Raw genomic sequence first — 17092 nt, forward strand, 5'->3', positions numbered from 1 at the left:
TTTCAACCCCTCTGTCGGTTATCTTTACTGTTTTATGGGGGTTAAATAAGTTAGCTTTTTGCCAAGTTCGCTATTGTTATTTAACCAGGAGAAAGTCCAAGAGAATCGTTCACTTTTAATCATCCCAAAATCCATTATTCAATTTTTGTATACCGAAAAGATTATGGATAAGGAAACCTTTGATAAGGATTGTTAAAAAAGGCTCATTTTGTGTGCGAGAGAAAGATGGAATGAAGGTGTAGGTATAATTAATGTGTGGTGATTAGTGACCGTTAATCAATATTTATTTAGAAATCGTGAGATGCGGTCTGGTGTGATGTAGGTTTCAGAAAAACACTTTCTTTATCGTGCCAACGTTTCGATCTTTATTGAGATCATCTTCAGAGCTCAATGTGTTTGTCTTCTGTGCAATTGTGTCATTCTTGCGTGTCGTGTTGAGAGTGCCGGTTTCGACCCCGCGCTAAATACGCCGCTGCTCTACCAGTTGAGCTATCGTGACTTCGATCCACTCGGTCACCAACTTCCCATCTCAACCCACCTTTCGAATTTTCCCCCCTTTTTGCCATTTTTTCGAAAAGTGGGTTGAGTTGGCATCCGAGTGTATTGAAGTCACGATATCTAAAGTGGTAGAGCAGCGGCGTATTTAGCCAAAGGTCGTGGGTTCGAATCCCAATCGTGACACTGGCTTTTTTTATTTCAACCAATACCTGACATACAGATTAATTAATTGAAGGAAATTATCTGGTCAATCGGACCATGAAATCTAATGAATTTAAGTATAATGTTACGTTTGAGCTTAATGAAATAAGTCAACTTTTGTAGGAAAAAGTTTCTGTTTTACAGCATGGGTGAAAAGAACATGACATTTTTGACCGGCCGCAGCGGAGGATTTGGTATCTGGCGGTTGGAATGTTCCGCCCGAAAGCCCCAAAGATGTTGAGTTTATAATATTTTAAAATTGAAACAGCAGATAATTAATGTCACGTAATGATAGGTAGATAAATAGAATAATCGTAATAGATAGATAAATGAGTTTTATCCTCTATGAGGGCCTTCCGTTTGCGAAAATGTTCAAAAGTGATTTACATATTTCCTATAACATTATTTCAGTTGGGTCCAAATTGAATCGTAAAGTTGAGTCGGAGATCAGAAATAAAACTGCCTTAACAGCGCTGGTGGGGCAAATTCGAGGGGTCCCACCATCCCCGTTGGATGTAACTCTCCCTATAAAATGATAAATGGTGGAGTGAGTGTGTTGTTCAATCTTTTTAAAAAAAGATTGTAACTCTCCCTTTCCAGGCGCACTGTGAATTTTATTGGAGACCTGGAGAGGTTTGAGAGCTGTTAATGGTCTGGAGGCAGTAACTCGGGGGCACTTCGCCCCATCTGTTGTCTACGGATGGAACTTGCAAAGTTTTACAGTTCAACTTGGTCAAACTTTGAAGTACTAATTGGTTCACAAAGGGAGACTATTGTAAACAGGGAAGCGTCTAATCAACCACCTACAACTGCCTGCTCCCGGCCAGTTCAACTCTACCGCAAACTTAGCTAATTCGGGGGCACTTTCTAGCCTGAGAGTTTTTATAAATGATTTCTTATTCACGATGAACGTTTAACTGCTAAATTCACTAAATAGGCCAACGTTCAAGTTAAAAAAAGAAAATTTTATTTTTAAAGACTGTTAAAACAGCAAATATTCTATATGAAAAATTCCACAGCGAAAAATAATTAAGAAGATTAACATAATATTAATAAATCCAAATAATTATTCTTTTCATCTAAGGTTTTTGGTTGAGATGAAAAATTAGTGTCACGAGCGGGATTCGAACTCACGATCTTCGGCTCAACCTACTACCGTTTAAATGTTCCCTCCTTTTGCTATTTTTCAATTGTCGTGTAATAAGGATTCGACTCTCACCGACTTATAAAGTGGCCATGAGGAGCAGCTATTAGTGAAGTAATTACTTATTTTAATTATTAAATTAATCCATATTTGTTAGTGGCCATAAATTAAATTTTTCAACTCAACGAAAAACCTAACCTGTAAGTTGAGATGGGAAGTTGGTGTCCGAGGGGATCGAAGGCACGATAGCAAGTGGTTAGAGCAGCCAAGTATTCAGCTGAAGGTCATGGGTTCGAATCCCGCTCGTGACACTAAATTTTCATCTCAATCAAAAACTTTAGATGAAAAGAATAATTAATTGAAATAGTTAATATGGTCAATTATGACAACTAAACATATATGGATTAATTTAATATTAATATAATAACGTTTTGATGAATCTAAATGATTAAACATGCAATTTTTTGGAAATTTTATTTTTGAAAGTCTAGGTTTTTTCATACCACTTACAGAAATTAAAAATAAAAAATTAAATTATTTTATTAAACTTATCATAAAGAAAAAGCTCTTTTGCATGGATTTATATGAACTATTTATCTAATAACAACAGATATTCTTCAGAATTGACTTTTCCTCATTTCAATGAAATTTGTACCAGAGGTGGGAAACTTGGCTCAGCTTAATGTTAACCAGTCTTAAATCTTTCGCATTTCTAAAACGCACCAAACGAAAGTGGTAATCCAAAGTAGCAAAATCGATGTTTAATGATTTATTCGAATCTTTTATGTTTTACCTGTAGCTTTGTGTTGTGCTGAAAGCTGCTGCTTTTTTTAAAATTTACTTGCCTATTTAGGTCAGAGTATGCCAATTACAGCTGAATATATACCAAAAGTCAACCGAAAAAAAATCAATATGTAAATCATATCAAACTTACATATTCATGTTGGCAAACTTCTCTTTCCTCGAACCAGTAAAAAAACCGCGTCTTTACTGTGTTAAACTTTTTTTTTTCAAAATTGGTACGCGTCGTCTGATGAAGAGTTAGCCCCAAGGTTCGTAATAATTCCTGGGGATATGGAGCAGTATTGATTTACAGTATTTTAGTATCGAACATGAAGTGTTTCAAAAAACTTTTTACACTAAATTAAATCCTAAAACGTCAAAAATTCATGGATTAGATATGTATTTGTTTAATTTAAAAACGAACTTTAATGGATTAGCCTTTTTGAATTAATGGTAGATATAATTGTGACCATGGTTTTTTGACTTGTCTAGAATTTACAAAGATTATTAGTGAGTGCAAATATTTTAAGAATATTTGTATACAAAGATATTTTTTTAAATCTTAATTTTAATTAATCAACAATAACTTCATACTTCAGTAGGTTTATAGGCAAGTGGTTGAGATTGAACAAACAATAATTTTTAGAACATCTTCCTTCATCATCAAATTTGACCCACACTCCTCCAAATTTATTACAATTTTTTTTCATAGCCTGTTGAAAAAGAACAATCAGGAAGATTAAAACGCGACCGCTTAACAATCCTACTTTTTTCTGAATTTAAACGTAATAAAAAAAAACACTTTTCAATCTGGTATCAGATCGTTCCTATAAAATCTATGTTTTTGTTGTGTTTTAACAAAAATGTGACACGACTTCGTCTAAAATCTGGAGCAGATGCTATCGTCTTGTGACCCATCTGCAGTAAGCTCGTCTCCTTCGTCATAACCTGATAAAAAGAAACATGGTAAAGCTGGAAGCGTGACAGCTTGAAAACTTTATCGTTCATTCTGATTGTCTCTGGTCACTTTTCAAGCCAATTTCTAACTGATTTAATTGGGATTAATAAATAATAAATGGTAATAAGCTGATAAAAAAAATCTCCAAACTTCAAAGTAAATTAAAATCAATTTGTAACAGGTTTTGACCATAGGAACAATAATTGTATATTAAACAAAACAATAGTAAAAGTGTACTTTTATTGTTATTCGGATTTTTCGGAAATTTTCGTTATTAGTTTTTCCCCTCGGGGTAAAACTGGATAAGTTGAATTTTGCTTAAATGAGATAATTGCATATCTCAATAAGTCTTTAAATCTTTCAGAGTGAATATAAATGATTAAGTCGAGAAGGAAATTTTTTCACACAAAGGAATGTTTTTTTAAACATAATGTGTCTTTACATACATCTCGAAAAGCTAAGTCAACATTTCGATAATTCTATTTGTTAATTTGTAAACTCAAATAAATCATCTTCTGAGATAGAATAAGAGTATTTACCTATGTCCTACTTAATATTTGTCTACGTGTGACAAAAACTTGTTTTAACTACTTTGTCTAATTGTTAACTTCGTTTTTGTTTTTTTCTATTAGTATTGGTTGTGGTAGAAACAAGTAAAATGCAGTTATCCATTGTAAAATGTATAGGTTTTTAATACAACTTGACTTATGTCATTTGACCATCTACCAAATCGAATGTATACGTCAATAACTGCGTGACTAGTATAATAATCGACAATGCTCTAAATTTGTATGTAATGTATTAATTACCGAACCGAAAAGTCAAAGTATATTTAAATAAATTTAAAAAGCTCTTTTCTTTTTGTGAGTACACACAATTTTTACCACCGTTTTAAACATTAAAATATAAATCCTGAAAAATTCAAGTTTTTTTAATTTATTTTCGGTCCGAATTTGCAAATTTATTATACTTTTATATTTTTTGTTTGTAAGAATACAAATTTAAAACTTAATATTAACAATTTAATTGAAAAACAAATATATACTTAGCTTTTTTTGTTGTTAAGGTCTTGATAAAAGTTTAAAAAATGATTCACACCCAGGGGTGTAAAAAAATGAAATTTGCCCAGGCATTGTAAAAAAACAAGAACCGCAAGAAAGAAACAAAGCGAAACTTCGATAGGCCAATCTCTTCTAGTATCAAAGATAAATTTGATTGAAATCTGTATAAAATTATTTGAATAAATAAAACTCGGGCTCAGAAGTGGTATGTTGTAAAACTGTTTTATTAAATACTAATACTAATCATTTTTCTGTCTAATCAGTTGCTTACATATTATTGCATCTATATAATCTCTCTGTACATTTCTCTGTAATATAACCAATTCAAATCACTAAAAAATGAGCAAATTTTTTTTTTTAATTTTCATCTTATAAGTGTTTAAATATTCTACGATGATAATTTATTACCTGATTTTTCAGTCAATTTAACATTTTTAATAATAGATGTAGTAAAAAATAGATGATAAGGCCAATTTCTGTTGTAAAGACTAACGGGAGCGAATTTGATGAAAAGTCAGGAAAAAAAATTTATTCGCTGCGGACAGGATTCGAACCTGTGCGGGTAGAACCCATTGGATTTCAAGTCCAACTCCTTAACCGCTCGGACACCGCAGCTCATGCTGATCAGGGCCACTTTAATCATTGTGCCTTCACAGTTTACTACGTAACGTTTGCTGTTCAGCATAATTGAATTGCTGAAATAACAGTATTTTTTAAAAACCGTGATAAAAACCACGCGTCAAAATATTCGGAGTAATATGAAAACTGAAATTTTTGAAAGTTTAAGACACGTTAGAGTCAATCCGTTCATTTTTACATCGACGAATATGTAACTAAACTAACTAAATATATCTTGACAGTCTGGGATTTTTTATATATTTTACAAAAATCAACCATCACTGATGATGACCAAAAATGGCGAAACGCGTCCGTCAGACCAACCACCCGAGGATAGGTAAACCAAAAATGATGCAATGGCCAAATTACGTTCACAATTTCAAATAATTGGTTCGAATACATTTTAACAGCCAATGATTTTAAAATTAATTTTAAATGAAAATGAACAATGATTTATCATTTAACTTACGAGTATTCCGTGTTCCGTTAACAAAACAAACATCTATGTTTAAATTTAATGGAACTCATTGCAAATATAACCAAAGTAACATTTAAGTTTTTTTTTTTTTTTGTTTTTTAAATAATGTCACCTCGAGAGCATCTGACACGAACAATATAAATAACGATATTGTACGGGGACATAGACCATTAACAAGAAAATGCTGGAAGGAAGTGAACGAGATGCGCAACATGCGAGAAAAAATTCTACTAAACACGAAATTGTAGTACATCTTTGATGTCAGAAATCCTGTTTCAAAGTAAGGGTTGTGGAATGTAGATAAAATCAATAATTTTGTAATATGGAATGAAACAAAGAGTAAATATTTGTAGCATAAAGTTCCAAATCTTCTAGTTGCGAAAATTTCATGCTGATCCTCCTCAAAAGATGTATAAATTAAAAGAAAAGTTTGACAGATTATTTATAGTCCTTTGTATATTCACATATGATCAATTATGAAGGAAGGGGAAAATGAATTATACAGGGTGTTACAGGGTTAAATGTCAATACTGCCATGGTGGATTCACTAAATAAAACGTAGTTCAGTGCCACCAGAAAGAGATTTCTATTTTTACTCTTTCCTGAGATATTAACGTTTTTGTAATTTTAGTCTAAAAGCAAATTTTTTAAATAAAATCGTAATATCTCAGCTTTAGCGTCATTAAAATATAAATCTGACTTTATTTCGCAAACTAGATTAAATTTTTCATGTGATAATAACATTTCCGTTGAAAAATTCGCGCTTCCGAATACAAAGTAGCCGCTCATCGTTTCATTTTCATTGTGATTTTTTCTTGAATTATGTACACTTTATGAGAAGAATGAATCTAATTTTTCTTATCAACTAATAAATGTTTTTATTGAAAATATGACATGTACGATGACCTTGGGTTGTTGCTCTCTTTGGGTTCGATATCATGTTTTTGATTTCACTTCATCACCTTCATTTCACTGAGAAAAGTTCTAAAAAAATATAAAAGTTAGTATGTCCTTGGAATACTTATAAAATAAGGTTATTTTGGTGAAATCCCTGAAAGATTTGATGGAAAAGTCATTGCACGAGCTACAATTGATAATTTTAAAAAAAAACATGGATTTTGTCATTTGTTATTCTTTGAGCGGCTACTGGTTATTCGGAAGCGCGAATTTTTCAACGAAAATGTTACTATCCCATGGAAAATTTAATTTAGTTTGCGAAATAATGTCTTAGGAAAGAGTCAAGATTTATCAAGTTTGATTTACTGAATCCACCGTAGCAGTATTGACATTTAACCCTGTAACACGCTGTGTATACCATCCATGAGGTTGTGTTATTGGATTAATGTTTAAGCCCCCTTTTCCTTCCACTATAGAAGCGCATTTCGCAAGCGGATTAAAAGTAAAAGTACTTTTTTCTTAAGCTCTGAGGTAATATTTCAGCCAGCTTCGCTTATATGATTCTATTATTTCTCGCTTATTAGCATCTTAATTATTTACAAATATTGATATTGATTGATTTTCGATAAATTGTGAATAGAACATTCACCGATCTAGCCGCAGAAACGGTTTATTATATTTGAGATCGAGGTGGTTGCATAGCCTGCTAATGGTTGAATTCCTTGTCAGCTGTTGCATTATTAACGACCCCTAGGACGTACAATAATTTAATTTGATTTCTCATGGACATGCAATTTCCCTTTCCTGCACTTAACTATGCAGGTAATGAAGCTATTTTTGTTGATTTAATGCTTGTTTCAAAATTTTATAGGTCAACATATTTTTTACTATTATATTCAACTTTTTTACCTTTTTGAGTCGTAGGAATTTTCTCCTTTTGTACTTAAACTTAAATGTATTTGTTCGGGAGGGCGCTTACATCAAATATCGGTCCTTCTCAAGGATCTGGTGGCGAAGTATTCATCGCTTTCCTAGGTGCCATAGGTCTTTTCCTAGCTATTGCCGGGCAGTTGCATCTATGCTCGATTGTCTCTGAGTCCACTAGACGGAATTGTCCATCTGTTTATAATCGTTTTTTTAAATATATCTTACTGGAGAAAGTCATTAAATATACCTGTAAAGCTGGGAACACACTTACCCGATGCAACGCTATGCGATGCTACCCGACGCAAATCCAAAGTCCAATTTTCCATAAGATTGTATTACCCCCGTGCACATCTGCCCGATGCTACGCAACGCTACCCTATTCTGCGCTCAGCGTTCCCCACTATCCAGATTTTCGTCGGCTAGCATCGAGTACAGTCGAAGACAAAAGAACCGGACACTCACATCTTAATTTGAACTACATGTATTATTGACGTTGTATTAATTACAACATACAAAACACTGGCATTCCATTTTTTGATATAAAGAATTTAACTAACAATTTATTACAAGATTTTACTCATAAAATTTAACTAACAAATTATTAGGAGGACACTCTTATTTTTATTCAAACTACATGTATTATTGTCGTTATATTAATTACGACATTCCTATTTTAATGTAAACCAAATTAAACGAGATCAAAAATTCATTAGTTTTCATAAAAATTATTTAATTATGATGATAAGGAAGAAAATTTATCAAAACACCGGAATAACTTTATTTAAAACAATTAAGTTTAACAAACAATTTATTACATGGCTGTGCTCATAAAATTTAACGAACAATTTATTACATGGTTTTGCTCAAAATTTGTTGTATTAAGAACAAAAGAGGCGTTTCGATTGTGAAACTCATTTGTGACACACGCTGTGTGACTGTACGTGGCGTGTGCTTGACGTCGCAAACATGTGCTCACCCTACCAAAACGAGACAAGGCGTCGGGTAGCGCCGCATAGCGTTGCATCGGATGTGTTACTCGCTTTATGATTTTCAGTACTTTGTGTTGAGGATTTCTTCTTTTTCCAATTTGGTTCTTTTTGCGAATATCGTTTTGCTTTCCTAATGCCTTCCCTCCAGTGATTGTTGTGTTCTCTAGTAACCCAAGATCCAGTGCTTTATTAATGGTGGCTCTTGTTATGCCACAAAAAAGATCTGGACCCATGTATTGTTCCCAGGTTCCTTTTTTAGAATTGAGCTTGCTGCCCCGGTAACTCAAATTCCCTCATGACCTGGAACCCACTGTAACGTTACATTTTTTGTTGATCCCAGTTTTCTTATGGTATTTATACAGTTCTTGGTAGAAGTGAGTTGATCTCGTAAGCTTAAAAAAAATTTAAAACTGCCTGGCTGTCTGAGAAATAACCATTTAAATGAGTGATGTTTCGATGCCATATTAAATTTATTATGAATTTATTACCAATAATCAATTTCGTTAACCTAATTTAACAGTAACTTGCCATTTATTCAAAAAAAAATATTTTATTGAATAAAAATCAAATAATGGATGTTGCGACCTTCAAAATAATGAGGAATTTCATTGTAAAAACATTTATCGACATATTCTACGTGCAAGAGAGGTTTAACACATGGGTGATCAAAGGAAGACGTTTATTGTGAACGTTGTACGTAATGTCATAAATAAAATTGTTAAGGATAAAATTAGCCTTTTAGGAAAGCATTTAGGCTACATGTTTTTCCTTCGCCATTCAATTTTCTCACAAAAGGTACATTTTAAAAAGGGCAGCATTTTTTAGAGACACAAGATGTTATTTCTGTTTTGAAATACAAATTTCTCATAAACCCAAACAACTTTTTTATGTATTATTGATGTAGGACTTTGAAATAAATAATAAAGACCCTCCTATACACTCTCCGCCTTTCAACTGCCCTTGGAATAAATTGCGTCAAAGTGTGAAAAGTTCACTTTTTTCAAAGCTACAAGGAAAGAAATGAAGAATGGAGGGGCGGTCGTGTCCTTTATGGAAAAATAGTTTTGTTATTAAGAGGTATTTCATTAGGAACCGGGGGTCGACTTTGGAGGCAAAGTTTTCGCCACAGTTTCCCGGAGAACGTGACTGGGGTCTAAGACAATCTAACCCCTTCGCCCTCATAGCACCCACACTCCTTTTTATGCCCTTTAGTTTGCTTGTCCCGAACATTTCTTTTCTTTCTTTTTCAAATTGCCTCCCGGGATATAGTTTCAGGCTGGATCAATCGATAAATTTCTATATGCAGATTTTTCCGCTGTGGTTTTTGTTACATTTCTTTGACCTACTTTGACGCAAAATAAAAATAAACCATTCGGTTATCTTACATTATCCTTCCACTTATGCCAAATTATATTGTAACTTTTTTCTATTAAAATCGTTTTTCTTCTATGATTTTGAATGTAGAGTAAATAATTAGACCGCTTATGATGTCAGTTTTGCATTTATAAATGTCTGCTATCATTCAGGCGATTTCATTATGCCGTCCTCTCAAAAGATTTATTTTTCCCGCGTCATCAAGAAAATATGAGGCCTTGGGTTGTCACGGAGGAAAACGACTCCATTCCTATTCACTAATGCAAGCCACTTTTCCTTAATAGCTTCATTTAGTTGGCCGAGTTTGGTACGGTATTTGATGGAAATGGCCGTTTCTTTCTTAGGAAGCAGTTCGTCCAATACCACCAGCTGCATATCACGAACTTCGAAGGTTTCTATGATATAAGCTCTTTTATGAGGTAACTTAAAGTTCAATCAATTTTACAATATACTGAAGGATATGCTTTGTGATTCCTGCTACTGTTTTTTAAGATATTGATCTTACAATGCAGGTTAATTAACAATCTTTAAACGACAAATCATTTTTCTTTCAAGATTGAATTGATTCACATCTCTTTCTATAAGTGTTTTTACTTTTAAAAAAACTCAACTAACAGATTCGGCATATCTGCTCAAAAAGCATCATAAACTATTTAAATTTGATTATTATTCTGCTAGACTGTACCTTTTTTTCAAATAAACTAAACAAAATAATACATAACTAGCTTTTAATGTTCTATCATGCCGATAGCAGGAATAAATTGAACCTGACAAACTTTACAGAAGAATATTTACAAATAAATAATATGAAAATCTGAAGTTTGGTGTTTACTAACTCCTGGCCACTCTATCCTCGCGGTTTGATCGGTCAGAATCGCGTTTCAGCAGTTTTGCCATCATCAGTGATGAGATAGTGTATTACAAGATTCCATTATGATTTTCCACTTTGCAGACCTCATCGAATTATAACATAACATTATTGCAGTCAGTTTTACATTGAAATATGACCAGATCTACAAGGTCTGTTGGGTGTGATCAAATCTCAATCCTCGACGTTTTGGTATGTTACAGCAAATAATAATGTACGTATTTCTTATTTTGGTGGTAAATCACTAAGGCTTCGTAAAATTAAGAATAAAGGATAAGTGAACTTATGAATTATACGTAATTTTGACAACACCGACCACTTTTGTCGGCCTTTGTTTGCTGTGTTGGTCTATCAGACAATTCGATATCACCAACATTGGGTCTGGATGACTTTTGTGAAGCCGAGACTCTTTTGACCTCTCCCTTTTGTTACTTCTCATAACTTCAGAAAATCACACAGACCCAAACGCTTCAGTCTAAACAAGGGAAGAGATGCGGACCAGGACGAGCAGAAGCAATCAAACATAGAAAGCAATATTCAAATCTACTAAGCACAAGCATTCAAATCACAACTCAAATTATTAATTTTTGAGCAATTAAAAATTAATATATAATTTTTATGCCGTTTTTAAAGGTTGATTGTTTGATGTTAAATTATGAAACTTTCACTCTTGCGACACATCCACGTGCCATAATCAAGCATATTTATTTCATAATTAACATAAAAATAACAAAATAAAAAACAATGAGAAGTGACACGTCACTTAGCCGACCACTTCCTCTACACCATTTCTCATAGTATTTTTATTGTTATGTTAATTAAGAAATAAATTTGCATGATCATGACACATGAATGCTGAAATGTCGCAGCGTTAATGTTTTAACTTTTAAAAGGGTTTAAAAAAATGTTATAATAAATATATTCCATAATAGAATAAATTAAAATATTAAAATTTTGGCTTATAAAAAACATTATTTCTTAAAAGCATGAGATGCCTGACGTATTATTAATGAATAATATTAATTACTGGCTAATTGTTCTATTTATTATTTTATGTAATTGTTTTATTTGATAAATTAGAGGTGTATTACGCATGTATAAATGCAAATATTCATTGATTTCGGAGCGCTTCATGAATAATTTATTAAGTCTTATGTGACATTTTAGGATGTGATAATATCATGTTTATTTTAAACTTTAGAGTTAAGATTTTTCTTTTACGCTACTCTTGAATTAGAGGTGTTTTACGATGGAGTTGTTTCGAGTGTTGTTAACTGGGTAACAAAGGCACACATAATAAAATCATCTCGGCAGATAAGTACGAGTGTGTATTAGGGTTGTAATTAGGGGTGAGATGGTGTGTTGAGGTTGAACAATACCAACCCCTTGGGGAAAGGTGGACAATGCGACGCCCTGACTCTTGCCAGGGCGGGCCATTACAACCTTCCTACCCGCATTCTATCCTCGACTTGTTATTGTCCGACCAGAACAAGGCTAGAGGAATAACAATGATACTCCCCACAACACCTGTTATTAATTATTTCCTCCCAGAGGTTGGATTTATGTTGGGGCTAGTAGGTGAAATCAATGAGAGGAGGGGGTGGACGGAGTATACAGATAGACAATGAACCCTATCATATCTCTTCCTTTGCCGTTGCTCAAGGACGAGCCCTGATAAACTTCCTCCTATCTACATAAATTCGCATTACATTGGTTTTCATTACTTCGTCCCCTTCTTCTGTATCATTAAGCTAATCTACACTAAATGAAATCAACCCCTCTGACTTCTTTGTTAACCTTTCCACCTTTTGCCCTTTTATGAATCTAACGGTTTGTAAAGCTATTGAAACGAGTTCCTTCGCCACTTTGAATACAGGGAACTTTTATGCGATTAAAGAACATGTAAAATATACTTTGTAACCAACAGCAATTTCATTTTCCACTTCATCAGCCTCGTCAATCTACTCGGGAATGGCACTAGTTGCTACCATAACTAACCAAAAGCTTATATTTGGCCTCATAAACAAAAACAATACAAAATTAATGCTTGATCTTTCAAATTGTACTTTCTTGAATTAATTTGCTTATAAATTTGGAAATGAGGATATACGAATACAAAAATTAGCATAATTTGGAGCAAAAAATACAAACGGGGGAAATCAGTACTCTTGAGTTTCATTTGAAATTTTGGACACGAAAAGAAAGCAAGAGATAAATTCAAAACGGTGTGAAAGATCTCATTTTCATTTTAGTTTTTGAATCCTAAACAGCAGATGATCTCACACAAATTAAAATTATCTTAAATTCTGTTGTATTGTATTAGGCTACGGTTACTGTAGATGCAAATTCTGACGAAATTTTGTTCCGACGAGTACGTCCGAAATCCTCGTCAGAAGAAGGTGGTTACATTGTACGTGTTTTCTGATAGTCAGTACGTTTCTGCTTCCCAGCAAAATGGACGGAATTTAATGAGTTTTATTTTCTTTAAAGTCAGTTGATTAAGCTAAAAGATGAGAAGGGAGAATTTCAAACTTATTGCTAGTCCCTTAAAAAAAACGCCTATTAATCCATGTATGTTTAGCGGTCATAATTGACCATATTAATTAAAATGAAATTTGAAAAATGGCAAAAACAGGAAAAATGGTCTCACAGGGGATCGACATCGCGATAGCTCAAGTGGTTAGAGCAGCGGCGTATTGAGCCGAAGGTCGTGGGTTCGAATCCCGCTGTGACACTAATTTTTCGTTTCAACTAAAAACCTTAAATAAAAAGAATTATTCATTAGAATAATTAATGTAGTCAATTATGACCCCTAACCAAATATGGCTAATTGCTAGTGTTGATTATTTGAGCAACTTTCTCCCACTTTGGCCGAGAAATATCTGTTGTGATATTTTTTGTCGTTTATGTCCCGCAAACCGATTCTCAAAAACAACGCAATCAGTTTATCTATATCCATGTTGAAATACCAAAAATTGAACGTCAGAACGCACGAAAAAATCAAACTGGTTTGAACGCTCGAATGTGTCTGACGACATAGTGCGTGTTCTATTATGACTTCGCTGCCAAGAAAAATTTCGTCAGAATTCTCATCCATAGTAACCGTAGCCTTAGGCGTTTTGGTCGATAAGTGAATGAACAATTATAAGGCCAATATAGATCAGATTTAGATATAAACTAACTTGAAAACCGCAAATAATCTGGGTCAACTACCAAAATCGAGATTCGCCATAATGGTAGGAGTTGCATTGCGTCACCTATGGAAGATCCTTATTACAAATCCGTCAGGGAGTTTGCGAGAAATCATCACGAATGACAGACCAAAACAAGGTGTCTTGCTGATAACCCTGACTACCCAAACTCAACCAACTATTGAAGAAAGTAAAAATGAGTTTGAAAAAAAGCGAGTAAAGGCAGGCATATAAAGGCAATTAACTATCCTTGCTTTTTTTATGAATGATATAATATGCTACAATCGATATATGTACATCTATGCAGGTTAATATGCTTTTAAAGTATATACACTTATTTCTTTATCTTTAAATTTAATTTTAAAATATCACAGCGGGAATAAATGAAAGTTTCTTTTTATAATCTTCCTATTTGGTTACACTAAGGCCAATATTTCCTCATAAACCTGAAAAATATGCTATGCTTGCATTAATAATTTAGTTTCTAGACATGGGATTTCACGGTGTTTCCCAGGAACGGAAGAGTTGCCGTATTTTACGGTATTACCTCAGTTTGCTGGCTTTAAGGCTTTCCTCCTCTCTTAGCCCAACATGACTTTAGTGTGCGTATTCATAATTTCATTTTAGGTTTAACTGCACAATTTATAGCCACTCTTAGTCGACGGATGTTAGCCTTGTCACTATAAATTCGTCGGTAGTTATTAATATCGCTGATAAATTGACTCATGTGGAAAAAAATAGTGTATATTTTTTATAGTACTTTAATTATGATAATTATTTTTATAATAATTTAATTAACGTTTTTAAACTACGCTAGGAAACTCAGATAGTGCGGACGCTTTTTTTATTTTTATGGGTATATTTAACTTATTTGTTGTATTATTATTTCTGTAATGGTGGTGGCTTCCAAACAAGTTATCAATCCTTAAAAAATCTAAATTTGGTTAGTTTTTAACAGGCTAATTCGTCCGTCAATTAAAATGACTGGTTGAACAAATAGTGTATCTTTTTTATAGTACTTTAATTATGATATACATTTTTGTGGAAATTTAATTGACGTTTTTAAACTAAGCGAGATAACTCAGATAGCGCGGACGCTTTTTGTTATTACTATAGGTATTTTTAACTTATTTATTGAATTATTATTTCTGTAATGGTGGTGGCTTCCAAACAAGTTATCAATCATTTAAAAATCTAAATTTGGTTATAATTCGTCCGTCAATTGAAAATGACTGGTTCTAAAAATCCGTTGAAATCTTGAAAATTGCTACTATTGGTAAACGTAGGTTGGGAAGTTTCATTAAACACGAGCTTTATCGAATCTCTGGGCAAATTATAAATTATGGACTAAGCGCCAAAAGTAGTAGGCCGGATTCGATCAAATTGGCCAATATCATTTTTGCTTTGGCTAAGACGAAAGGAATCTCTGAAAAAGGTAATATTTAACGATTTTGTTTTAATCTAGAACAACTTTGAATGTTTTAAAGCATTTCAAAAATTTCATTTTCATCTATTCTAGAGTAGAATTTGCAAAAAAATGCATTCTTTAAACAAATCGTAGCTTACTGTTGGAAGTTTTCGTGTATGGGTTTTATATATTTCGTGTATTTTCTTTGTAAAAGTTGTATTTTTTTTCTCAATCCAATTTCACCAATTAAACTTTTCCGCTGGAGGCGTTCGGAGAAAGCATCAAATTGAATTCAAGATGTAGATTGTAAAAATTCCCATTTCTGTAATACCTCCAACATTGTATGTTTTAGGAGAGCGGAGTTTGCCAAATCCTCAGTCCCTCTCTACTTTTCCTTTTCCGAGGATTTGTGAAATATTTTTCTTTTGTTGCAGGGCGTCACTTGCGAAGAATAATACAAATCCTAATATATTCACCCTGCAGAGTGTGTTATGTTTCTGTAGATATTGGCATATTTAAGGGAAAAGGGAGGAAGTGCGTTTAACATTTCAACAGTACACTCAGTGTCTGACGGTACTGAAAAAGATTTTGACGTGGAAGGCGGAGAAATTTTTGAACATTCCCCCCTCGACGTTTTGACCGAGTCTTTTCTTGCCGATGTGTTTTAGTTATAAGTGAAGTTTTGACGAAGCACAGTTCACAGGTTGAATGTGACATTAATGTTGCCCGGGAAAACGGCGAGGGCGAACAAAAAAAAAAAAGAACGCCGGTAACAAGTGGAATCAAGTTTGCCAAGCACGATTTCACATGTCCTAATTTTGTTTGTTTTACCGCACCATTCCCTCAGTCACTGGGCCAACACGTGATTCAGTCATGTCTTTTTTCCAAATAGAATCTACGATGGAAAGTGGTTCATTTATTACACGAATTGGACGGTTTTCCCCTTTTTTCACACAATCTGAAAAATTATGTAAGATACTTCACTATCTCTTATCCAACAATTTTTTTTCAATTCTCCAAATGATTCAATTAAGCATAAAGAAAATGATTAAATCTTCTACGCATGTTGCATAATAATTAATTTTTATGCCATTTTTCCTCGCTATATTAGCAACGCACTCACGTTGATAACGCTGTAAATCAAGGAAAGATACCGGTTTGAACACCCCCTCGAACTTAACGATCCCGATATCCCGTTAAAATTAAGATATAAAAAAAACAATTCAAATAAAATTGTTATAGAAGTTTTAATATACTTTATAAAAATTAAATCTATAGTGACAACGAGTCTTGAACTAAAAAACTTAAATACCAATTAAAAGAAAATTCCTAACATAAATTTATTTGTAAGATTTCTTCAGATTGCTTCGACAGGGGGTGCAAGCAGAATTATGCGAGAAAATTAATAACATAAGATATAGCGATGTCACTGTGATAATAACTTCTTCAAAGAAAGAAATAAAAGTAATGATGGAAGCTTTAAATAGAACTAGTCTCGAATATGGTTCAAAAATTAATGCTAAAAAGACCAACATAAACAAGATATTTAATGATAACGCTTCGAATTTAATCATAAATATTCACATAGTTGAGCGAGGGAGGAATGCCTGGATTCATTATTCACTGATAACAGCGACCAGACTGCAGAAATTAGAAGAATTATTAGCATAGGAATATCGAGTACTCTGGGGTGAGTG

At 33.3% G+C, this 17092-nt stretch overlaps 1 protein-coding gene and 1 non-coding gene across 10 annotated transcripts in view; one reads left to right on the top strand and one right to left on the bottom strand.

The window, feature by feature from the left end:
• The window catches only part of LOC106665823 (hemicentin-1), a 179257-nt gene that overhangs the window by 136355 nt on the left and 25810 nt on the right, over positions 1 to 17092 (top strand). The window lies entirely within an intron of this gene.
• Trnas-uga lies at positions 5179 to 5260 on the bottom strand. Its single transcript has one exon. It is a non-coding gene; the product is annotated as a tRNA-Ser (tRNA).

Source organism: Cimex lectularius, unplaced genomic scaffold, assembly GCF_000648675.2.
Source record: "Cimex lectularius strain Harlan isolate CLEC.00 unplaced genomic scaffold, Clec_2.1 scaffold238, whole genome shotgun sequence".
NCBI lineage: Eukaryota > Metazoa > Arthropoda > Insecta > Hemiptera > Cimicidae > Cimex > Cimex lectularius.